At 43.9% G+C, this 26369-nt stretch overlaps 1 long non-coding RNA gene across 1 annotated transcript in view; it reads right to left on the bottom strand.

The window, feature by feature from the left end:
* Positions 1 to 20064, bottom strand: part of LOC150077617 (uncharacterized) — a 408832-nt gene extending 388768 nt beyond the window's left edge. The window contains exon 1 of the long non-coding RNA XR_016547714.1: positions 19864 to 20064. This is a non-coding gene — a long non-coding RNA (uncharacterized LOC150077617). The remainder of the gene's footprint in view (positions 1 to 19863) is intronic.
* Between the last annotated feature and the right edge of the window lie 6305 nt (positions 20065 to 26369).

The raw sequence follows: 26369 nt of genomic DNA on the forward strand, positions 1-26369 counted from the left end.
GCACTTCATCACATACGCCGATGATATAAAATTTTTTATTACCTCAGGAGATCAGAAATCAGCTGACTTCCACAACCAAGTGGCTAATACTAAAATAAAAGAACTGCAAGAGTACCTAGATTGTATCGGGCTGCAGTTGAATGGGAAAAAGACGGCACATATGACTTTCACAAATAAAATAAAGCCAAACAAAATGGAAATATTTGTGAACGGCATCCTCGTCCAAAAGGCACAGACACACGTTGATCTTGGTCTCAAGTGGGATGAAGGCCTAACCTTTCGCCCCCACTTCGCATACATCCGCAACAAAACATACGCGGCGCTTTGGGCAACCAGGCAAGAGCTCACCGGTATTAGAGACCCCGGTCTGATGAAGCAATACATCAACAGATGTGTTACTCCTATTCCCCTATACGCGGCACAAATCTGGTCTTCAGCTCCCGAAAGCAGTATCAAAGCCTTTCTAGGACTCGAATACTGGCTCTTGAGATGGCTGAACAGAATTTCAGCTAAACCTTTTACCATCTCAAGAGCTATACTATACTCCAATTTAGAGGTCACACCCTGGAGACAAATAATCACGTCAAGAAATATAATGACCCTCGCTCAGCTTTTAACGGGAGGGACGGCTGGGTGGACCGAAAGCCCGAGAGTGGATAGAAATACCCGGCGAAAAATCAAGACGAGTTGCAGATAAAGAACCACAACTGAAAGCGGCATTTACGCAGTTGGATAGCCTCGGCAGATTCTTTCCAGCAAACACCATCCAGCTATTCAACAACCTAAATATCAATCCTGAAAAGCTCTGCAATTGCAAATCTTGCAGAAAGGAAGTTCTCAGAAACTCTTACTCGCAAATACAGATGTAAGGATACAGTTTCAGCACCTTGTTCGGCCAGGCACAAGCCACTGGGCTTTAGGAAACCCGACCTCATCAATGTGTAAGGATTGTCCTACCTACACAACTCTAATCCCCACAGAAGAAGAAGACTGCTGGAAAATTGAACTTTAAAATTTTTATTTTGCCGTATCACGGTCATTCGTGTTGTTTCATATGCTGTACGTTGTTTTGGCTGCTGTAAATATTTGTGTTTATGTAAATATGGTGAAACTCTTCCCATTTGTGTGTGTTTAAGCAGAAGGTATGCTTCAATTGGCACGGTATTATGTTCTTACCAGTTTACAGTAGTTAAGTAGTAAAAGTATTTGGGAATAATTAATAACTCAAATAGTGTATTTTCCAGATAAAATGTAGTTATAAATCAGATATATGTATTTTATGTATTTCATAATTGTAACATAGATGTATTTTTGTAACATAGTTGTATATGTATTTTCACCCTCTAGCCAGTAGCTGTAACCGGGTGTTCTCCTAAGAGAAATAAACTGATGATAATAATAATAATAATAAAAAAAGCGTGATTCGAAATCTCTTCGGCAAGCCTATAGGCCAATCGTCGTGTATGGGGGGAAACAGACAAATTGTCCTGTGACCTAGATACACTTAAGGGATGGTCAGAAATGTGGCAGCTATGCTTTAATCCAACAAAGTGTAAGGTATTACACCTGGGAAACAGTAGTCCCAAAATAACTTATTCACGTGGTGGAGTTCAACTAAACCCAGTAGGAACTTGGAGGAAAGGGACTTGGGTGTTACGATACGGTCAGACATGAAATTCTCTGAGCATTGTAAAGAGGTTGCAAGGAAGGCCCATGGGGTCCTATCGAACTTTTGCAAGTAGAGATAGGGACGTGATAATCCCATTATATAAGGCTTATGTTAGACCACACTTGGAATACTGTGTTCAAGTATGGAGACCGCACCTAAAGAAAGACATCGAGCTTCTTGAAAGGGTGGAAAGAAGGGTTACTCACCTGGTGAGATCGGCAAAAGGGCGTCCTTATGAAGAAAGACTTCGAATATGTGGGTTGCAGAGTTTCGAAACTAGACACCTTAGAGGAGATTTCATTAAGGTGTTTAAGGCTCTGAGAAGGAGGCATCAGTAAAATGAATGAGGACAAAATTTAAGATTATAAATGATGCTAGAACTAGGGGACATAAATCCAAGTTACGAGAGGGGGGAAATGTTTAGATTGGACTGCAGGAAGTTTTATTTTAGCCAGCGATTATAAATTACTGGAATAAGTTGCCTTCATGGGTGGATAAATACCTGAGAGGAGGGAAACGCAATGGTTGTTTATTTCCTTTTCTCTTATTATTATTTATTTTATTATTATTTTTTTTTTTTTACTTTTTTTTCTGGTGCAGCACAAGCCTTCAGCTTCCTTGCACATGTGGCTATTACTAATACAAAAGTGTACATTTTTCCCCCATTTATTTAAACCCGCAATTTTATACATTCATTTACATACAAAACTTACAGAGATGTATATACAATTCTGTACACATTTACAGTCTCGTTATATACCATGTCATGTTACGTGTGACGTCCTGGTGCACTGTGTGCGCATGTCCTGGTATCAAGGGTGGCTCCTAGCAAAAGCCCATCTCCACCTAGTTCCTCTTTGATGGCGTAGAACCCCTACGAAACTAGCCAAAAAAGTTTTACCGTCAGGCCACTTCGCTACCAGGGAGCAGCCAATACAAGGGTAGCCGCTGTCTGGCGTCCGGCCCCAGGCACGAGAAGCCGGGCCCGACCCTACTGTCTCTGTTTGTGCCGAATTGCGAAAGTTCCGACACCCACCGGAGGTAGTGTAATACCAGTGGATGCCAGCAATCCCGCCCGCAGCTGCCCAGACCTGGGAGCGAGAAAAAATAAATAAAAATTCTGTACCAATGGAGAAACCTTCACAATTAAACGTATTGCCACTGAGAAGGAATTTCTTTTATGTACAAAGCTGAGAGTTTCGGAGAACAAGAAAACAATGTAATTAGATTAAATACAATCAACTAAGATTTAAATACTCTTAAAGGACAAAATGTGGCTAGAAGTCACTAAAGTGTACAGCGAAAATTCCTTGACTGTTTGGATGCAAAAAAGTGGGTCTCGAATAAAGGCTTAGCATAGCACCGGTAGTTTCCCACATCTGTGCATAGAGAGGCTCAGCAGTTGATCAGTGTGGCATTCGTGAGTCGCTGCTTTGCTGATTTATGATAGACTGTATCAAGTTTCTGTCAACGACGCCGTTTCTAATATTTTTTTCTCTAAGTAATGGTGTCCCAAAGGGCTCCGCCCTGGGCCCATTATTGTTTAATATATATATATATACAGGGTGTTTCAGTTAAACGTTTCAGAACTTCTAAGAGGGGTAGGGTACATCCTGACAACTCGAAATCATATAGCAATGTGGGGTCGGAAATGCTTTCCTGAAGCGGTGTTGTACACAGAAGCACCATAAAGAAAAGAGACCGTAAGTGAGAAATCGTTTTAATAATACATGAAAAGAAGCAAAAGGTACATGGATTACCGTAGGTACATGGATTATCAAGTAGATAGGTCTAACCGAACCTATCTACTTGATCTTTCTGCAGCAAGTATTGCCACAACTTTTGAGAGATGAACAGATTTCTGCATCGACGCAACAGACAATGTGGTTCCAACACGATGGAGCCCCTGCCCATTATAGCGGAGATGTTCGTAACTACCTGGATGTCACATTTGGTCAACAGTGGATCGGACGTGGTGGTCCCGTGCGTTGGCCTGCTCGGTCACCCGACCTATCATGTCTTGATTTTTATTTCTGGGGTCATATGAAATCGCTAGTTTATGACACCCCTGTTGACAATGCTGAGGAGCTGGTTGCAAGAATCGCAGTAGCTGCCGAAGAAATTCGAAATTCGCCTGGAGTATTCCAGAATGTTCGGATGTCCATGCGTCGGAGATGTGAGGCGTGCATTGTAGCCCGTGGAAGAAACTTCGAACACTTACTTTAATCCATGTACCTTTTGCTTCTTTTCATGTATTATTAAAACGATTTCTCACTTACGGTCTCTTTTCTTTATGGTGCTTCTGTGTACAACACCGCTTCAGGAAAGCATTTCCGACCCCACATTGCTATATGATTTCGAGTTGTCAGGATGTACCCTACCCCTCTTAGAAGTTCTGAAACGTTTAACTGAAACACCCTGTATATATCAATGATATAAGCACACATTTTGAGACATCTACTAAATTTTATTGTCATTCGTAGATGACAGTCACAGGTCTGTCATTGCTTACCCGTTGCTTACCAAAAATTAGAAATTGAAAATATTCAAAAAAGAACAATCCAATACGTTTGCTTTAAAAGTGGCCTTGAATACAATGAGAAAACCTCCCAAGGGTGGGGTTTGGACTCTTTGGACTTGAAACGCTGGAAGAAAGAAGAGATAAAGCCGACTTACTCCTTTTTAACCAGCTGTTAAATGGTACCCTGAATTGCCCTCATCTCGTCCCAAAAATCCACTGCTGAAACCACCCCATGCGAGAACTCATTATGGATACTACAACTTCTATAAAAGGACTGCAAGATCAATCAACAAAGCAAATCTGGAGATATCTGACACCCCTGGGCACTTCACGAGGCAACTGAAATTGCTAACCTCATCCGTTACCTGAACCTGTAAATTGATTGTTCTTAAAATTTCTAAGACTCTGATTGTGTGTGAAGAAATACCAATGCTCTACCTGTTCACTTAAATCTCTCTGATCCGTCCTATTTTTATTTATTACTTTTATTTTTCGATTTCCTGTTTTGTGTTCTCTTTATGTACATTTACTTTTCTTGCAAGTACCAACACTCTGATGGTGTAAATTGCCAGTGTTCGAACGTTCTCCTTCCTTTTCACGTCAGTCTGACTGATCCTCCTCTTTTTATTTATTTAGTTTTAATTTTATCTGTACATTACTGTTTTGTGTTCTCTTTATGTACATTTACTTTAGAAATTTATACTCCAAGATTCTGATTTGAAGCTGTGCAATAATGCTGTGTAGCTGCACCCTCAGGCATGTTTCATTGCTGTTTTGTAGCTAATAATAATAATAATAATAATAATAATAATAATATAAATATTAATCATACTGCATCGAGTGTGCCGCAGGATAAAGTCACTCGCGTTCAGGCCTTAGGCAGTGGGTTCGGTTCGAAAAATCAGAGACGGTCTCCCGAGAAAGACAGTGGAGCGAGTGGCGCTGTCTCCCGTAAGACTACCACAAGAGAAGTGCAAGACCATCCAGCCTCACCAACTGGAAGTGCTTCCTGCGCAACTGTGCTAATGACCACCCAGGAAGGAGAAAACGCCAACGCACAACTTGGAGCATCAAAATGAATACGTACTTCATGCAAGCATTCTACGAAATAACGAAGCTGGAGACTGATATGACAATGTACAGGGCGAGACTACATACCAAGTGGCTGCAACGATTCCTGGATATTCAGGTCAGCGAATAGCGGACCAGAGAAGGACCATCGTCACGAAGAACCTGATAGTTGCTACAGTCTTGGAAAAAATCAAGTAGGACGTGAGAGAACAACTACAAAGGATAAAGAACATGGTTGATACGGAACCAGAGGAGGACGAAGTGGAAAGAGAGGAGGTCATGATATCATATCCAGAATAGATGACGAGAGGAAGAAGGCCCTAACAGAATTCGAAGGAATGGACCCCACAAAGACCCAGGTGATAGCGAAACAGAGACTCAATAGAAGACTGTGGAGGTCTCAGACCACCTCAAATGGCATATAATACCGCATTACCTCGACAACAATGGTGCAACACTGGAAGCCATCCACACAGCCGTGTATTGTGCTGCCACAGCAGCCACTAGGATTAATGGAAGAGAAACGAGGGACCACCAGCAAAAGAATCGGAAACAGAAGGATCCGCCACCATGGGAAAGAAGACTTCATCAGAAGACAGACGAATCAAGAGTCAAGATAGGCCAATTGACCCAGTACCAACGTGGTAATAGGAGCATAGTTGTGTGTTGTTGTCATATGGCACCAGGGGTTTCCCCCATCTCCACGTTGCTTTCATTGTGGCGAACCAGTTCACTGGGAAATGCCAGAGATTTAAAAGTGTGAGGGACTTTTTCATGTGTCCTATACCGTTGTTCATCTGGTCATTTAGTCGTTAGACCCTTATTGAGGCCGAACGTTACCCCACTTACGCCCCGTGGAGGCAGACCAGGAACCCAGTAGCTGTAGATTCACTCTGGCAGGTCCTGCCGCTTAATTTCCTGGGATTTCGGCGGCTAGGACCTAAAAAAAATAAAAATAAAATAAATAAAGAAGAAAAAAAATCTGCGCTATCGTAGAGGTAATATCACTGAGGTTTCTAGGGCGAGTTTTGGGCGTAAAAGTAATTTTATCACGTTAAGTTTTTGATGCGTGGGGCTTTCGCTATGATGAAGGTAGAGAGGGGAGGGAGACCGAAGATTGGGGGAAAACACAGAGATATAGGGGCATGCCCATGCCCCACCAGAGTAGAAGTTTGGGGGTGGAGGAGAGGGAACATAGAACATCCCTCCAAGGAAGTGAGAATAATAGGTGAAGAGGGCTAAGGTGCCCTCTTCTTCCAGCTGTGCTGCGTTTAGTCTGTTCTCTATTCTCTCTGATGCGTTCTGTTCTGTTTTGTCACACATGGGGCGAGTCCCGTCCTTGCTTTTCTTTTCCGTGTGATCAGCACCCTTCTTGTCCAAGTACTGGTCCTCTGCAGGGTTTCAGTTTTCTGTCACATTTGGCAGCGATTTTTGTCAATCTCTGTGTACGTTGCTGTAGATAGCTATTAATGTTTTTCTCCTGGTGAATAGATCTTGCGCATACTGGGAGAGCGTCCTATATTCATCCTCAGTGTCCAGGAAGTGGTGCTCCTGTCCTTTTGGGAAGTATCTCAATCTTGTTATTTAGTAGCCCTCTGAGGTCTTCATAGTGTTGACAATCATAGACTATGTGGCTCCAGCTTTCACTTTCCCCACATATGCAGTTGGGGTCCTCAACGAGTCCGAAGCCAAACAGCTTCTTCTTGTAGGGTCCATGTCCGGTTGATAGTGTTGTCATATGGTACCCTGGGGGGTACCACGGTGGCTGCTTTGGGTATATTTTCCGGAGGTCTGGCAGAAATCTTTGTTACTTCGCCTTTTGTAGTCTCCGTCCACCTTCTTTGCCAAAGATCTAGGAGGTGGATCTGTAGCCTATTTTTTTCGTTTTTTAGGTTGCCCGTCGGGTCAGTCGTGTATCCTTGGTGGGGAGCAGCCACTCTCCTGGCCAGCAAAAACAGTAGCTCCGCCCGAACAGCCTCCAGGTCCAGAGGGAGCGCTCCAGCAAGTATCTGCAATGCTGGGGTACTTACCGTGCTGCAAGCGTGCGTTGTTAATAGCAGTGTGGTCCTTTGGGTCATTTCTAGTGTTCTTTTGTTGACTACCAGTGTCGCTTTTGGATACCACACCGCTGCTGCGTAGGTGATTGCTGGCAGGAAGGTTGTTTTATAGTAAAGCATCAGTGTTTTTTTCTTGAGTCCCCACTCTTTCCTTGTGATTCTGGTTACCAGTCCGGAGTATCCTCTGATTTTTCTTCTTATGTATTTCAGATGCGGCTGGAACGTCAGGTTTTTATCTAGGATAACGCCCAGATACTTCAGTTGGCTCACAAATTTGGTTACATTGTTGATTTTAATTTCTGGGCGTCGTCGTAGTTGTAGAGTCCCCTTTAGGAGGATCGACGAAGTCTTGTCTGACGATATTTTCAGCTGGTTCTTTGATGCCCATTGCTGGAGCTGCTGCAGTGCCTGATTTTCCAGCGTCTCCAATTGGGCTCTGGAGTCCGCCTCTACCGTCAATGTCAAGTCGTCCGCGAAAGCGTGCAGTCCCACAGAACCCAGGTCCGTCGTCAGGAATTCATCGATGCCCCGTGCACCGACCCCTGCGGACATTCTCTGTGCACCTCTCTTGTTATTTTTTGATAGTGTACGTTGATTTCCAATCTTCTTTGCGTTAAATAGCTTTCAATTACTTTGTAGAGGTTAAGAAGCACCTCAGCCTCCACCAACCTTGCCAGGACGCTTGGACACCAAAGTGAATCAAACGCCCCAGCAAAGTCAACAGATGAGCAGCAGATACTTTCGTCTACAATCCTGGAATATCCTTAGCGAGTTTCCCAGTTCGTCCACAGTTAAGGATCCTGGTCTGAAGCCATACTGATTTCTGGCATGTAGGCCTGCCGCTTCATAGTGTTTTATAACTCTCACATGGAGTAATCTTTCAAACAATTTGCTTGCCACTGGGAGCAGTGCGATGGGTCGATATGAATCCGGGAATTCTGGATTTTTGGTAGGATTTTTCAGTATTAGTTTTAAATTTGCTGTTTTCCATGTAGTTGGGAAATGTCCTGTTTCCAAGCATCTATTGTATAGTGTGAGGAGTAGGTGCGGCTTGTATTCCACGGTTTTCTTGAGTATTTCAGGCTCAATAAGATCGAGGCCCGGGCATTTTCTATTTCTGACCCTACTAGCGGCCACGATGAGTTCATCCAGGGTGAAGGGGAGCTGAATCGCCTGGTTTCTGTCCCATGTCTGTTGCTGAGCTGGCATGATTAGCATATCTGGTTTTTGATATATTGTGTCGAGAATGTTATTCATCGACTGCTGCCAGGTCGTGGTAAGGTCTACCTGCCGAGTCCTAGTGGTAGCAAGGAGTAAGAAATTAATTGGAAAAGTGAAGAGCATCGTCAAGAGAGAGAGAGAGAGACAGCGTACATAGTGTGCCTAGCATTAGGGTGAGGCGCAACCTATGGTTTCCCACATCTGCGCCATATGTACGCTGTGAAGAAATACAGAAGACTGTAAGTGTCAGAAAAGTGTTGAATACGTAGTTTTCTGTTGAGTTCTGTTGGGTGTCCGGGCATTTGGCAGCAGGGGCCCCCATAACGAAACCCCACGTTGCCCGCACACATACCGCTAGGAGGCAGCCAGGCTGCCCATTATTCTCTGACTAGTCTCTGCAGGGTCACCTAAGCTTCCTGACAGAGACCAATGTAAAATAAAAAGAAAAAAAAGAGAGTTAGAGCGGGTGGGCTTCAGAGTCAAGAAAAGGGGAGAACAGGTAGAAGTTTCGGGGATGAAGAAGAAGGCATCTCCCAGATACAATGAAATGCATCCATCAGGCGAAAATAGGGAATAGAAGTGGGAGAAAAGTTGCCGTGCAAGAGAGCACAAGCGTGATCACCATTTGGCAGAATCTTCTTGCTCTTCTCATTCAGGTCCGGTCTTGATGTCAATTTCAGTGGTGATGTCCAGTTTGGTAGTTAAAGTCCTATCCGGTGATCTGTGTCTAAGTCAGTAGGGATATAAATAGTAATGCAGCTGTGGTTGTACTATACTGGATCTTCTCAGATTTCGTGGTGGTGTAGTCTCATTTGCCTGCCAGCAAATGAGACTACACCACCTCTGCGTTGCTTCCCAAATATAGGTGGTTTTCTTGTCCACATAGTGGACATAGTGTTATTGTTATGCGGTTCCCGTGGTTTCCCACAAATCCGCGTTAACTACTCTGTTAACATAGCAAATCCAGTCAGTGTGGGTTATGTGTGAGTAGTGTGTTGTTTGTGTTGTTTGACTGGCCTCTTCGTTACTGGGAGGCGCGATCACCCGGAAGGAGCCCCCAGCATCCGTCCACTGGCACGAGGAGCCGGACCAGTGGACATCTGGCGGGCCGTCCAAGCTCCTGCAGGAGCGAGAGTGGGGAGGGCCAAATAAAGAGCAGAAAAGAGACAGGAAAGTGGAAGACAGGCGGTGGATGACAGAGCGTAGGCATCCTCTCAGGCGAAAAGGAGCAGGAAGAGTGCTAAGTGCCGTTGTGGGAGTCCTGGAGAAGGACTGTGGGTAGGAAGAAGAGAACAAGTAAAGTCCAAATTAAAGAGTCCAGGATCGTCACAATGGAGAATCACGGAGCGGCGTCGACAGGGCTGGCCTCAATTTTCAATTTCATGACTGGAAGTTTCCGGTGCTGGGTATCAGTTGCTGTGTGGAGGAAGTTATCCAGGAGTAGTGTTCGGGAGTTGCAGGTGATGCCAGCGACGACGAAAGACCTCGTTGGCATAAGTGGTTAGTGCACGGAAGGCATCATTAGATTCCAATAACTTGGTTTCTGGCCGAAGTGATGTAGTGTGGAGGTCTAGGAGTAGTTGGATTCTTAGGTCTAAGTATACGTTGCATGAGTGCATCACGTGGTCCCAGTCTTCAGGTTCTCCGCAGGTACAGAGGGCATCCTCGACTAGGCCGAACTCTAGAAGGCGTCTCTTGAAGGACCCGTGGCCAGTTAATAGGAAGGAAGCATAGACGTTTGGGAAGAACCAAGTGGAATGTTGTTTGTTGATGTAGGTTACGTCGGGGAGGAAAAGTTTAGTAGTTGTCTTGTCCACAACAAATATGAGACAAAAATCAGAGAAAAGGAGAGTACTTGGACACACTGAAGCAGAACCTCTTTGCACTCAGCAAAAGACTACGCCGATACAAAGAGAGCCCCCAGAAGAAAATAAACAAACGAAACTTTGATGATGACCAAAGAGGCTTCTACAGGAGTCTCGGAGAAGACGGGAAAGAAGGAAAAGGGCCACCCGAGCAGAAGGCAATTGAGAAGTTCTGGGGAAACATATGGAACAGGAAAGTAAGACATAACAGCCGAGACCCTAGATGGAACGAGACTTCAAGAAAACCAAGGACGTACAAGAGATGAGAGAGAGTGGGAGATTCGGAAAGAAGTAAAACAGGCGATCAAGAACTCTCACAACTGGCGAACTCGAGGAATAGATAGCGTCCACAACTACTGGTACAAGAAGCTTATTTGCACACACAAGCACCTAGCACAGTAGTTCAACCGAATGATAAGGCACCCAGAGACAATTCCGAAGTTTCTCTCTCAAGGAATCACATATCTGAAGCATAAAGTAAACGAGGAGCCGGACAAAGATATAAGAAACCCGGAAAAGTATAGGCCAATCACCTGCCTCCCAACAATGTACAAAATCCTGACCAGATGCATAACCAGGAAAATATCAGACCACTTGGGGAACTAGAACATAATGCCCGAACAGCAGATAGGATGCAAGCGGCTGAGCAAAGGATGCAAGGAGAAATTAACCATAGATGCCGCGGTATGGAGCAAGCCTACAAGAAGCGCCACAACCTGAACAGTGTCTACATCGATTACCGCAAGGCCTTCAACTCCGTGCCTCATAGCTGGCTAATAAAGGCACTGAACATCTACAAAGTCAATCTGATAGTGACAAACTTCTTAGGAGAAACGATGGCGAAATGGAGTACCACAATTACGGTCGAAAACATCAAGACGAGGCTATTCCCCATCAGGCGAGGAATCTTCCAGGGAGATGCCCTGAGCCCGCTGTGGTTCTGTCTCGCACTTAACCGCCTATCCGCCCTGCTCAACAGCAGCAAGTACGGATGTAACCTCAAAGAACGAAGGAAGAACCTGTACACCGTCACCCACCTGATGTACATGGATGACATGAAGCTCTACGCATGAACCGAGAAGCACCTTCAGCAACTACTCCTGATCACCGAAGAATTCAGCAATGATAATAGGATGGAATTTGGTCCAGCCAAATGGACCGTTGGTGCAATCCGTGAGTCTTGCACCAGGGAAAATTAGTCAACCGCAACTAGCAGCTGCAGAGTGGTAAAGAAATCGAAGCCATGGCAGAGGGAGAGACCCACAAATACTTGGGGATGATGCACGCTCAGCAGTTACAGCATAAGGAAATTAAGGCCTGCCTGACCGAAAAATACCATCAGAGACTCAGAAGCCTGCTGAAAGCAAAGCTGAATGGAGGGAACACAGTTAAAGCCATAAACATCTATGCAGTCCCAGTGCTAACATATTCCTTCGGGTCATAGATTGGACTAACATCAAGCTGGAGGATATCAAAAAAAAAAAAATTCTGGCGACTCCGGTGGATGCTTAAACAAAAACGTATGCATGTCCATGACCAGGCCGTTGGGTGCAGGTATATTAAGACAATCCGGTATATTAAGACAATACTTTATAACTCAGAAGTCTGGACCTCAACTGCCACAACGCATCTGAGACGGATTTTTGAGGGCGAATTTTGGCTATTATGGAAATTTCGGGCCATATGGAAATTTCGACTTCTCCCTGTACCAAGGACCACCCAGATGGCAGGAGCTCTAAACATCAGACGTCTTCCTGCCATTATACATGAGAGAAGACTCGTCTTCTGTAAAAATGATGGTTGGAATTATTTCGGACCCAGACTTCTGGGACAACTGCGGTTGGAGGATCCCGGTCCCAAGCCTTCGGGCCAATCCAGTCCTTCAGGCCACCCCAAACCGGTTAAAGTTATCCGATCGGTTCTTACCCGTGCAGTACGTACACTCCTTGGATGGCGACCTCTACAATTTCGCATTGGATAAAAAATACAGACAGAACTTACTCCATTCACTTCCTTCTCAGGACCACGTCACAGAACATTAGAACCTTCTCCCAAGGAGCTGTCCATCACTCCCATGGATCGCTCACTACATTGTTCCAACTTTCTGTGCCTGCTCAGATGACTCGAGCACTGTAAAAGGACTGCTCCCTGGAGAATAATTTAACTTGATAACATGCTGTTGTTCATATGTAAATTTTTCATTTGCTTTCCTACATTTGTATAATTAGTAATAATATTATTTTTTTTCTCCTATCTCATCGTTGTTTATTACATTGTATTAGCCTTTACTGTAATACTGTATTAGCCTTTGGAACCTTGTATTAGCCTTTACTCTAAACCCCTGCCTTTTAGCCGTATTGTGTACGGCATGTGAGTTTTGAATGCAATAAAGAGTTCTTCTTATTATTATTCTATCATGAGAAAGACAAAGATAATGATGGCAAAGAGCCGCCAACACCACCCAAAGAAGTCATCAGTGGAGAGACTTACAATTGCTCGGAAAGAACGAGGAAGGGGCCTCATAGATCTCATTGAGCAGTAGAAAACAGCGATTGCTAACCTGAAGGATTACTTCCAGAAACACACAGCAGCGCTCCACCAGGCCATAAGGAAGATTGACAAGCGGTGTATCCCACTCAACCTAAGCGAGGAGTTCCCCCCCATAACCAGGATGCACAAACGAGGCTAGAAAGATGGGCGGAGAAGACTGTCCAGGGCAGACACTACAATGATCTCCATCAAGACCACATAGATAAAATTGCTTCCAATGCATGGCTCACGAGCACGACGCTCTTCCCCGAGACTGAAGGATTCATGCTCGCCATCCAAGACCAGGTAATCAACACCAGGAACTATAGAAAATACATCGATAAGGATCTCGGAGTGTCTGATAACACATGTGAACGATGCCACCTGTCGTCAGAAACGATCAAACTCATCACCGCGGGGTGTAAGGTGATCACCACGAAATGAGTACACCCATAGACACGATCAGGTAGCCAGGATAATACATCAGAAGCTAGCAAGGAAATATCAGTTGATGGGAGAAAGTGTACGTATTACAAGTACGAACCCCAGGCAGTACTAGAGACCCCCAACCCACAAGCTGTACTGAGACCGCGCCATAATAACGGATAAGATCATCCAGCACAACAGACCGGACATAACCCTTGTGGACAAGAAGGAAGAGGCAACCTACCTGATTGGGATAGCGGTACCCAACACTGGCAACCTGCAGAAAACCCATGAGGAAAAAATCAGGAAGTACACGAACCTAAGACAGGAGATCAAATAGATAATAATTATTATTATTATTATTATTAGCCATATAATTCAAGGAATCCTGAAGCTTATGCTGCACCATCTAAAAAAATTCCCGAGTTACCCTGAGAGAGAGAGAGCGGAATCAACAAGAAAGGGAAGAATGATGATGTGGCCTATGCAACAAGTAACAACAACCCCGATCATCGTGTCAATCATGGGTATGGTGCCAAAGACCCTACACAACAGCCTAGCAGCAATAGGTCTCCCAGCGAACACCTACAAGCAGGAGCCGATTAAGGTCGGTTGAGGCCCCGGGCGCAGAAGAAAATACTGGGCCCCTTTAAAAAAAGAGAGAGACAGGGAAAATAAAAATACATGTTAACCATTTTTTTAAATAAATAAAAAATATTATGTACTATTAATGTTTTATTTCCAATAAAATTTGAATATTATATATGTATAATATAATTAATAGTAGCATTATAATAATCACAAAGTTTTGAACTAATATGTTCAACTAATTTGTTGGGCTTTTGCGTGGGCCCTTCAGAAGTCGGGGCCCAGGGCGCGCCCGGTGCGCCCGTCGTTAAATCCGCCTCTGCCTACAAGGAACTCCAGAAAGTCGCAATCCTGAACACCTGTGGGTAGTCAGAGAGTTCCTCGACCAACAGTAATACCAGACATAACAACCACCCTGTGTACTTGGTAGCAATACCCGTCACGGGGATTTCTCCCCCAATCAGGGAGAAAAAATAACAATTATGACATGAAGTTGTACGTGGCTGTTTCCCCGGTCTACAGCGCTCCCTCCTCAACCAGGCACTCAATAAATTTTGCCAATGGGCTTGCCACAATAACTCGACTCTCAACGTATCAATGTGTACTGTAGTACTTATTGATACATTGAGAAAAGAAAAGATTTTTCGTTCTTGTGAGTTAATAATCACTTCGGTACAGTAAACCCCATTTTGAGGGGTGTTGTCTTTCTCCAACACCTCTTCTTTTTTTGGAAACTTTTAAGAAGGCGCATAAGATTCTGGGATTCATCGAGAGGTTCGCTTAAGCGTTCTATAACGCGGTGTTTTCCACACATCCATTGGTCGCTACTCGTGAATGCGCCGCGCTCCCCCTGTGGGTCCCGAATGGCAAAACACTCGGTCAAGAGTCGGAGAATATTCGAAAAGAGTGCGCGAGTTGCCACTAAAATTAGATGGCGCTAAATGTTTCCAGCACAGTATTGTGTTGTATGCATCTCCCTCCCTCCCTCCCCTTATTAAACAGGCGAACTCTGCTCAATCTTAAATTTGTTTAGAAGCTTTTTTTTCATCATAAAATCTTAGATTATTATTATTATCATTTACTTATTAACCTTAGATGATAGAGGTTGTACAAAAAAAAAAACATTTCTTTATCCGTGTGAACGGTGGCCCGGCAGGGTAGGCGGCCACAACTCAGGTGTATGTAGTTGTTCAAGCATGTAGTTGTTCTTCCCCCACCCCCCAGTTGGTTCATCCCTCGGGTTTATTGGGAAACTCAACCCTTCTTAATGCTATAAACCTTTACCTAATTGTTACGCAGACAGCTTTTCGAGTCACATTTAATGGAAGCAGTGGCCTTCGTCCCACCCTCACTAGTCAGCAGCAAAATCAGCCACGCTGTGCAATTTTTTTTTTTTTTTTTTTAATGAAACCCCTAAACACGAAAGGTATTATAGTACTTAGTCTTGGTTGGAGGTTGAGAAGATGAAAGAAGATATTTGTTGACATTGGACTTGAACTTCTGTAGATTGTAATTTTCAGGAAATACGTATGAAGGAAGGTTGTTCCAAAAAACGGCAGTTGAAGGAATTAATGAGGAAGATGAAAAGTTGGTTCTGTGGGTTTGAAGTTGGACAGTAAATGGATGTTGGCTGGTGGCAGCAGTGCCCATGGAAGTATCTGTAGAAGAGGCATGCAGCAGAAACAGTGCGTCTATGAGACAGCGAGTGGAGAGACTCTGTTAGAGATGAATCATTAATTAACCTAACTGCCCTCTTCTGAATGGAATCAAGAAGCCTGAGAGAGGTTTTGGGGGCACCACCTCAGATGTGGGAACAATATTCCATGGCAGGGCGGATTTGCGATTTATACAGAGTGAGCAGCTGTTTGGGAGAAAAGTAACGCCGAGAGCGAAAGAGAAAACCAAGTTTTTTAGACGCAGAGGAAGCAATATTTGTAATGTGCTTGTGCCAAGAGAGATTAGAAGTCAGGGTAATCCCCAAAAGAGATATATCATTTTGCCTAGAAATCGGAGTGTCACTAAAGATAAGCATAGGAGCAGAAGAATCCTTTTTGCGAGATATAAGACAAGATTGAGTTTTAGAAGGGTTGAAATCAACTAAGTTGTCTTTGCCCCACTGGAGAATTACCTGAAGATCGGCATTTAAGGAATTGGCAGCAGATTTTCGAGAAGTTGAAGCTGATTGAGCAGGACAAGGTTTCTCAAAATGGAAAGTAGAATACAATGTGCTATCATCGGCAAAACTATGGATAGGATTTCCAAGTCAATGGAAGAAGGTCATTAATATACAAGAGGAAAAGAGTGGGAGAAACAACTGAACCTTAGGGGAGACCGGCATTAGTGGAGGAGTTAGAAGACAGAGAGCCATCTACCATCACCCTCAGTGAGAGAAAACTGGATAACCAAATACAAAACACAGTTGGCAAGCCATAAGATGGATGTTTGTTTAGAAGACCTTTTGCCAAACACGATCGAAAGCCTTTCAGATGTGAAGAGCAACTGCTTGGGTTTCACCAAATGTTTCAATTGAATTTGCCCATAAATGGGTAACATAAGCCAGAATATCACCAGTGGATCGACACTGATGGAATCCATACAGGCGATCGTTGATCAGACGGAAGGTTTCTAGGTAGTTTAAGAGTTGGCGGTTAATTGATTTCTCCATTACTTTAGAAACAGTAGAAGTAATTGCAATGGGACGATAATTGGATGGGAGGGATTCGTCACCCTTTTTAGGAACTGGCTGGATATGAGCAAATTTCCAAGCAGAAGGAAAAACACCTTTGGAATAAGAAAGCGAAAAAAGGCGGCAAAGAATAGCAGTAAGTTCAGGAACACGGGTTTTGAGAACAAATGGAGAAATACCATCAAGACCTGAAACTCTCTTATCAGGACTCTTTTCGAGAAGTTGAAGCTGATTGAGCAGGGCAAGGTATCTCAAAATGGAAAGTGGAATGCAAAGTGCTATCATCGGCAAAACTATGGATAGGATTTAACCATCCAAAATCCTTCTGAGGTAACCATTTAACCATCCAAAATCCTTCTGACATCCTTTTGACGGAAGACCACAGGGGGCATTGAATGGAGCGCGTTGGGAATGGTGGGAGGGGTTTTACCAAGATCATTAATACATGAGATGGAAGGAAAATAGGATGCTAGCAGATCAGCTTTATCCTTGGCTGATGTGGCAACAGAACCATCTGATTTGGACAGAGGTGGGAGCAGAGATGAGCAAAAGTTGTGGCCAATAGTTTTGGCAAGAGACCAGAATGCTCGGCTACCGTTAGGGGAAGATACAAGTTTCCTACTCTTAGTCTGTTCAAAATCTAGTTTTGACTGATCAAGAACTGGTTTTCAATTGTTTCGAGCTTCGGCAACAACCAATTACAGTATGCAACGTTCTTCTCTTGAACAGCCTTAGCACATTTATTGGAAAAACCACGGTTTAGATAAAGGACGTGGTTTTAAGGCGAAGTGCGGAATAAGAATTCATCCCTACAAGAATAATTTCATTGACACAATCTGAGCAAATTGACATCAAAAGATTTTCTGCGGGACTACTTTCACATTACAGGAAATGCCCTCCATTTATTTAAGAGCACTCTTTGGCGCAGACAAATTGCGGTGACAAACGAAAACATGTGCGCAACGTATGAGGTGGATAAAGGTGTCCCGCAAGGAGGAGTATTGTCTGCCACACTTTTTGCCATAGCCCTCGAACCCTTCTTAGCCCAGAACAAGAAGCACTTCATCACATACGCCGATGATATAAATTTTTTTATTACCTCAGGAGATCAGAAATCAGCTGAGTACCACAACCAAGTGGCTAACACTAAAATAAAAGAACTTCAAGAGTACCTAGATTGTATCGGGCTGCAGTTGAATGGAAAAAAGACGGCACAAATGACTTTCACAAATAAAATAAAGCCAAACAAAATGGAAATATTTGTGAACGGTATCCTCGTCCAAAAGGCACAGACACACGTTGATCTTGGTCTCAAGTGGGATGAAGGCCTAACCTTTCGCCCCCACTTCGCATACATCCGCAACAAAACATACGCGGCGCTTTGGGCAACCAGGCAGGAGCTCACCGGTATTAGAGACCCCGGTCTGATGAAGCAATACATCAACAGATGTGTTACTCCTATTCCCCTATACGCGGCACAAATCTGGTCTTCAGCTCCCGAAAGCAGTATCAAAGCCTTTCTAGGACTCGAATACTGGCTCTTGAGATGGCTGAACAGAATTTCAGCTAAACCTTTTACCATCTCAAGAGCTATACTGTACTCCAATTTAGAGGTCACACTCTGGAGACAAATAATCACGTGAAGGAACATAATGACCCTCGCTCAGCTTTTAACAGGACGACTGGACGCACCGAAAGCCCGAGAGTGGATAAAAATACCCGGCGAAAAACCAAGAAGAGTTGCAGAAAAGAAACCACAACTGAAATCGGCATTTACGCAGTTAGATAGCCTCGGAAGATTCTTTCCAGCAAACACCATCCAGCTGTTCAACAACTTCGACATCAATCCTGAAAAGCTCTGCAATTGCAAATCCTACAGAAAGGAAGTTCTCAGAAACTGTTACTCGCAAATTCAGATGTAATTAAGGATATAGTTCCAGCACCTTGTTCGGCCAGACACAAGCCACTGGGCTTTAGGAAACCCGACCTCATCAGGAAATAGATGTAAGGATTGGCCTACCAACACAACGCTAATCAAACAGAAGAAGATGACTGCTGGAAATTTGAACTTTCAAATTTTTATTTTGCTGTATCGCGGTCATTCCTGTTGTTTCAAATGCTGTGCGTTGTCTGGCTGTAAATATTTGTGTTTATGTAAATATGGTGAAACTCCCATTTGTGTGTGTGTGTGTGTTTAAGCAGAAGGTATGCTTCAATTTTCATGATATTATGTTCTTACCAGTTTACGGTAGTAAAAGCCTTTGCGAGTAATCAATAACTCAATTATTCTCTATTCCAGATAATTATAAATCAGATATTATGTATTTCATGTATTTTATAACTGTAACATATTTGTATGTTTTGTAACATAGTTGTATATGTATGTTCTCCCTCTAGCCTGTGGCTGTAACCGGGTGTTCTCCTAAGAGAAATAAAGTGATGATAATAATAATAATAATAATAATAATAATCCGACCAAGGAAAAGAAATCTCGTTCATCATCCCATTGTGCATTCTTCTAACGCACAGACAACGCGAGATTGAGGTTTTCTTTTACTAATCGAAGATTGAAGTGCATTCGAAAAAGGGAAGAGTACTGTAACGCATCACTTTCGGTAGTAATCATTGCATATTCCATGTCCAGATAATATTCAAACGAAGTGCTAACTCCCCGCACGTTCTTCACGCTATGATCTCTTTTGTCCAAGTTAGTTTTTTCCACCTAATAAAAGGGAATCGAACCAACCAGAAGTTGATGATTTCTCTCGAGACATCTTTTACCAGAGTGTTGCGGAAAATCTGTGTGGATCGGATAGTTGTCTGCTGCGGTTTTTAAACTGAAAAAACCGAAGGACTCCCGTTGACCTGGGCCCCGCGATTTCGCAAGTTCGCTTTACTTCTGCGAGGATTCGTATTCGCACAAGGTCTTCGGAGAACGGCAGTTGTGCGGCGTTCAAAATGACAAAAACGTCGCCCTTGTCGGATGTACCACTTGTTGCGCGTGCAGGGAAAAAAGAAAAAAGAAAGAGCAACCTGTAGTCGTAACGTCATTGTGAGGTAACCATACGTGGCGCCATCTACCCCAATTAAGTCTTACGTCAACGGCATCCTTCCGGGCGTCGCAGGATCTCCGTATTGTGCGACCCGAGCCAGCTTCGCCGCTTTATTTTTAGAACGCAATCAATCCGCCAACAAATGCCCGGATTTATCCCCTCGTTCTGTTCACTTACCTGCTCCGCACCTGCTGACAACGCCGCTTATTCCGGTCTCGCATGACGTCAGAGGCACGTATACGCGCACAAGACGAAAAAAAGAAAGAAAAACTAAACTGGGAGCAGCTCCTTACTTAAGAGGGCCCCGCCGGGCAGCCTCGCAGCGCGGCACTTACTGGTTTCGTGCTCGGCTAAATTACACGAGCGCAGTGGGACGCGAGCCCGTGAAGAATGGTCGTCTGGAGGCAGGCGGGCAGGCCTTCATCGCCACGGCGACCTCCCGGCGTGCTCGATGACGTCATACCCTTTCGAGCGGTTGCGAGAGAACGCGCTGGCGTTGGGCTGCCTGGTGGAGCTCGCGTCACGATAACAAACCCGCTCGTGAGTTCATTGTTGGCAGCTAAATGAGGTTCTCTTGTTACAGACCACAAGGAGCCGGCCCCTGAATCGCGGAAGGAAGTGCACTAAAGAACAGCACCAGCGGGGACGGATAATTGAAATCTCCCTCTTTCAAAGGCAGCCGAATATTAGAAAATATTGCGCGCAACAAACACGCTCGTCCGTCAGGGGGGTGAAGCGGACAGAAAAGAGTTCGGTGGAAGGGGCACTGGCGGCGGGTGCGCTTTGTCGAAGAGTCTGCACGACGTCATCGTCAAGAATGCCGAATATATCTCTCGTGGATGCGGATTCCACACTACGAACGGACGGACAGACGAGCAGTACGCAGTGGCGAAGTGTCAGCTGGAAACGCGAAGGGCGATGAAGACTAAAAAGTTTCTTTCGTTTGGGGGGACATCCCCCCCAAACGAGAGAGGGATGCCCACATTCGCGGGAGTGGGTGCGTCTCGGGCAAAAGCTATTGCGGGGAATGATGCTGCGCGAAAAATACGGGGATGTCGTTGCATTATCCGAAAGAAGGTTTATTTTTTGTTAAACGTGCACGCGGAGTGGCCGAAAACTTCCCGACAGCCAAATAATGAACACGCAAACGGCCCACCCAGTAGTATCCCGATGATGGGATTTGGCACGTGGATTTCCGAAAGGGGATGAACGCCAAAAGCGACAAATGACTTTTAAAAGGTTAAAGCGAGAACAGCGAAGGTGGTGAGAACTGCTTTGTCAAAGCCATCGATCACCACCTCGCACTGAAACTGTTTTCAGTCGGATCAGAGGGAAATCAAAGGAATTCGTTGTGTGGAAGTTCCTCAAAGAGAGGTCCGACTCCGTGTATTCTTCTTTTGTCTACTCTCGCCCTCTACCCGCGTACTCTTTACGATGTCCAATGTTTCACCCACAGAACTTCTCAAGTAGACGATCAAACTGGTCGAACTTAACTGTTTCACAGCGGTGTTGTGAGCTGCAGTGTGGCCAGATTCCGGTGAAGCCAACTGTTACGAAGTTATCTTGAACAGCCTCGGCACATTTATTGCAAACCAAAGTTCAAAAATGGTCTTTTTTCAACTGCGGCACGGCCACCAGGTCAGAAGAGTTTTCAATAAATCGCGAACACAACGCAATCGTTAATCGTATTTAGCAGTAATGTGGGCTCGAACCGAGGTCCACTGAAAGAGCGTGCGCTGCCTCAGAAGGCTTGGAAAGAGAACGAGATTCAGGGTGAAATGCGGATAACGCATTTATTCCCTACTGGTAATTTTACTGACACAACCTGAGCAAAAGTTGAGAACGGAAGAATCCAACCAACGAATAAGTCTCGCACAGCATCCATTTCTTATCCGTGTAGCGTCGAGAGTGGCCACAAGAGAACAGCACCGTTGGAGAAGAAACCATCGCCAAATTGTGATCTGAGGTGCCGTAGAGGACCACTCACCTCGACACCGTGTCCTCAGCAAAGATTGTGGTGAGACAGAGAAGGACGATTGATGAGTGGTCAGGATTATCTGGTAATAATATGTGTGAGGGCATTTGTAGTTGCAAAAGATTCGGCTTCCCGTGGCTACTTCGCTATGACATCACTAACTTTTCTGATGGAATCCACAATCTCCTTCAAATAAGTTTAAAACTACATCCTAAGGCGCCTGGTTATTTTATTTTCCACCGAACAAACTAGCAACATTTCCTCTGAAGGAGGACGCCCGAATTTTGATTAAACCCACTAACTTGAATGATCGAGTAAAAATAGAATTAATGCGAGAAGGATGAAATTCATAGCGAAATGCAACGCCCACGTTTTTAAATTGGTCAACAGATTCAGTAGAAACAAATACTTCTTCTTCTTATAATGAAATAGCATTGGCGAGCTGCTCCCCCACTTAAGATGGAACCCGCATTACTTCGCATTCAATGTCATCTCGGACTCGCTTGCAGCCAGATCGAAATACTGCCTAAAACAGACTGCATCTGCCCTGCACCATCGTCAGATAAGTTTTCAAACAACTGCCAATGAGCTCTGGGGGACTGGAGGACAGCGGGTGAATCATTGGGGTGAATAACGAACCAAGGCCTCAGTGGAGAACCCCGAGGAGCAACACGCGAAGTAAACGTAATGGGCGAGGGGCCTTCGATGTTATCCTGGCAGGCAAATGAGATGATACATTTAAAAGCGATGTCACAAAAACGGAAACACTCCACGGGATAAAAGTTTATTTTTTAAAATCGTTCGATGAAGAGAATCGAAAGAGAGTAGAAATACAGAGTCCATCAGACGACCCAAATCGAAACTTACACGAATAAAAAGCGAGAAGAAAAGAGCCACGTTCGAGCTCGCGCATCTACGACGCATAAAACCAAACCCCAATTCGGGGCCCTAAAAATAAACTTTTTAAAAACAGCCGACTCAAATATTCCGGCCATAACAGAAATCGGCCGATAATTACGAGTGTCACATTTCGTTCTTGAAGATCGAGGGAACGGACATTGGTGCTCTCACGAGCCGAAGGTAAAAATTGGAATAGAAATCTCTCCAACATACTGAAGTTTGTAAATTTAAAGTGGATTAAAAAAAGTCTGTGACAAAACAGAACATCCTCGCAGAAACTGAATCGAGTAATTGCACTGAACAGAGAAAATGAGGGATGCTCGTGGACAGCTTGCACTGCTCGAAAAGGGAACTTCCAAACCACACATTTGTTATCATTCAATTTTGGAATTTCAGAAAAGGGGGGAAGTCAAACTATTAGATGATTCACTCGTTTATCGGTTTACTCCGAAAATTCGTATTGGCATTAGTAGAGGGATATGATGCAAGAATGCAAGCTTAGGCAGCATCAGCCAAAAAAAAAACCTTTTCTATTTCACCCATCCATTCACTCTGAATGTTTAACCAGTTCTGCTTTGAATCTGTTTAAGCTATCAAATATCACAATAATGGATGGAAGTTTGTTCCAGCATTCAACCACCCGCTGGCTAAAGGCAAACTTTCACACATGTATCCTACATCTGTCTTTCCTCAATTTGAATTTATGCCCTCTCAGGTGATTCAAGGCCTTATACACTTCAATCTGATCATCTCGGAGGTGCATACTCTTCAGGCGCTGCAATTTGCAGAACTTAAGCCTTTCTTCGTAAGACTAACCCTTTGTTCCCCTCACCAGTCTTCGTTGCCCCTCTCTGTACTCGTTCTAGCAACTCTACATCCTTCCCAAAAGGAAATCTCCACACCTATACGCAGTACTCAAGCTGACCATTGCTTTTCGTTTTTGGTCAGTGAAGCAAAAGCCTGTGCCTTCCTTCCACTACCACCGTGTAGTACATAAGAACAGTTATCTTTCCACCTTTACTCTATGCTGCTGAAATTTGGGAGTCAGCGGCACTCAATAAAGAAATCACTCTTTGCCACTTTTAGGGCCAATCCCGAGCTCTACTCGCGTTCAGCACTACTCCATCTCTGGGACGGGTTCCTCCCTCAGCAGATGCTCAAGCAAACCCAAGCACTTGACGCCGACCTGAACAAATTCGCTGAATTTGTTCAGGACGGACATGCCGGAAAAAATGATGAGTAGCGGGACTAATCAGCAACGAGTGATGTGCACCTTGCATCTTCTCCTGTCTCATTGAGCTGGTGCTCTTATCTCGATGTTAAGCCAGCTCGATCAAAGCTGGCTTAACATCAGCACCAGCTCAATTATTGATGTAGGTTTTCATTTGTATAATTACCTTTTTTCATTTTGTAAATAATTGTTCGAGTATCCCGGAAGTATCGGGAGACTGTAAACCCCTGGCTTTATGGCCGTGAAGGGCAATAAAGATTATCCATCTCTCACTACATAATCACTCGATAATCCCTGCCAGCAAAATTCCTGTAAAATGGCAAGAACTGCCTGAAATCGAAATCAAGCGTTTAAAAAATTTGATAACCGTCGACAATAACTTCCTGTTTACGAAGAATGTTCCTCTAGCGGGTTCCTCACAAGGGGCCTACTGTCCCAAGCACTGTCCTAACAAAGCGGAACTTTTATAAGGGCGAATTGCAATAAAATAAATGCCAACAAATCTAGTAATGTGCACTGGTGCAGGAAAGCGCCACCCAAAATTAAATAAATAAGAAAATAAAATAAATAATTAATAAATGATAATAAGAGAAAAGTAAATGGACAACCTACTCCCGTTTGTAACCATCCAGCTGGCCTTCGAATTTCCCCAAACTGTCAGCCTCTACCACACGGTAATTTTTTACAGTAATTTATAACTCGCTGCTAAAATAAAACTTCCTGCAGTCCAATCTAAACATTTCCCCGCGTAACTTGAATTTATGTCCCCTAGTTCTAGCCTCATTTATAATCTTGACAATTTCGTCCTCATTCGTTTTACTGATGCCTCTCAGAGCCTTAAACACCTCAATCAAGTCCAGCTCTTGAGTGACCCTGTCAAAATAGCTAACAGATTTGTGAAACATGATTTTTCCCTTTAAAAAACCATGCTGCGTATCCTTCAGAATTCCATTTCTATCTAATTGATCCTGAATTCCAACATTGATCATTGTCTCCATGATTTTCCCTACCACTGAAGTTAGACTAACCGGCGGGAAATATTCCACTTCATTCGTAGAACGGCCCTTATTCATTGGAGACAAATTGGCACTTTTCCAATCCAACGGAATCGCTGAGGAATCCAGTGATGCTCGCATAATTAGTCTTAATTTTTCAATGAACTAATTTGACGCCTCCCTTAAGATTAAAGAGTAAATGCCGTCAACTCTAGGAGCCTTACTGACCCGTAGGCTCGAAAGTTTTTCATTAAATAAACGTGTGAAATTTCAACATCATTAATTATATTTTTTTTCAACTTCACTCCCAGAATTTCTCATTGACGTGAAGGGTTTTTCTTCTGTAAATATCGATGTTGAGCGCAATTTCAGCTGGGGTATCTAACAGTGTTCCAAGTCCATTACATAAGGGTCCGATCTAGTTTGTTCTTCTCTTCTTTGCATTTATATATGTGAAGAATTCCTTATCCCCTTTCTTTGCTCTCTTTGCCAGGGATTTCTCATAAACTGTCTTTGCCTGTCGAACCTTTTCAGTGGCATTATTACTGATCATTTTGTAGCTGTTATAGGCTTCACTACTTTTTATTGCTCTAACTTTTTCACGCCGTCTTTTTCTGCTCAAGTAATATGGCAACTTCATTATTCATCCAACTTGGAATCCTCCTCGTGGAGTATTTCAGGCCACCCAAACCGGTTAAAGCTATCCGATCGGTTCTTACCCGTGCAAATGCAGCACGTATACTCCTTGGATGGCGACCTCCACAAGTTCGCATTGGAAATACAGAAATACAGGCAGAACTTACTCCACCGACTTCCTTCTCAGGACAACGTCACAGGACATTAGAACCTGCTCCCAAGTACCTGTCCATCACTGCCATGGATCCATCACAACAGTGTTCTAACTATCTGCATCTGCTCAGATGACTCGAGCACTGTAAAAGGACTGCTCCCTGGAGAATAATTCGACTTGATAACACGCTGTTGTGTTTATATGTTCATATGTAAATTTGCAATTTGTTTTCTCCAATGTTTAATCCTACACTTGTATAATTAGCAATAATGTTGTTTTTTTTCTCCTCTCTCACCCTTGCTTCATAGTATTAAACGTAAACCCTTGACTTGTAGCCGTGAACGGTATTGTGTACGGTGTGCCTTCTGTATGCAATAAAGAGTTCTTCTTCTTCTATTTTTTTAACGGTATATACGTATTCGAGCATTTCTGCCTAACTGAATTATGCAGAGAGCATAATTGAACTGTATTTGCTCTCTGTGAGATATATACCCGGTCAATAGAGGCCATGAAGCACCCTAAGCATCACGATGGCTTAAGGTGCTTCATGGCCTCTATTCACCGGGTAGTTTCCTGAAATTAAAACCCATTCCTTTGCCTTTTACTACTGCTCTCTCTCTCTCTCTCTCTCTCTCTTCATTGTCCACCATCGAGAACTCCGTGATCACTTCCTGCTACTGGTTCTTCCCTCTACTGTCAGCCCTATTATGTCATCTGGTTCATGGGTGATGATGAGGTTGAGAGTATTCTTTTCCCTAGTACTTTCCCTGACACGTTGATACAAATAACTTT

Source organism: Mastigoproctus giganteus, chromosome 12, assembly GCF_048544385.1.
Source record: "Mastigoproctus giganteus isolate SK-2022 chromosome 12, ASM4854438v1, whole genome shotgun sequence".
Taxonomy (NCBI): Eukaryota; Metazoa; Arthropoda; class Arachnida; order Uropygi; family Thelyphonidae; genus Mastigoproctus; species Mastigoproctus giganteus.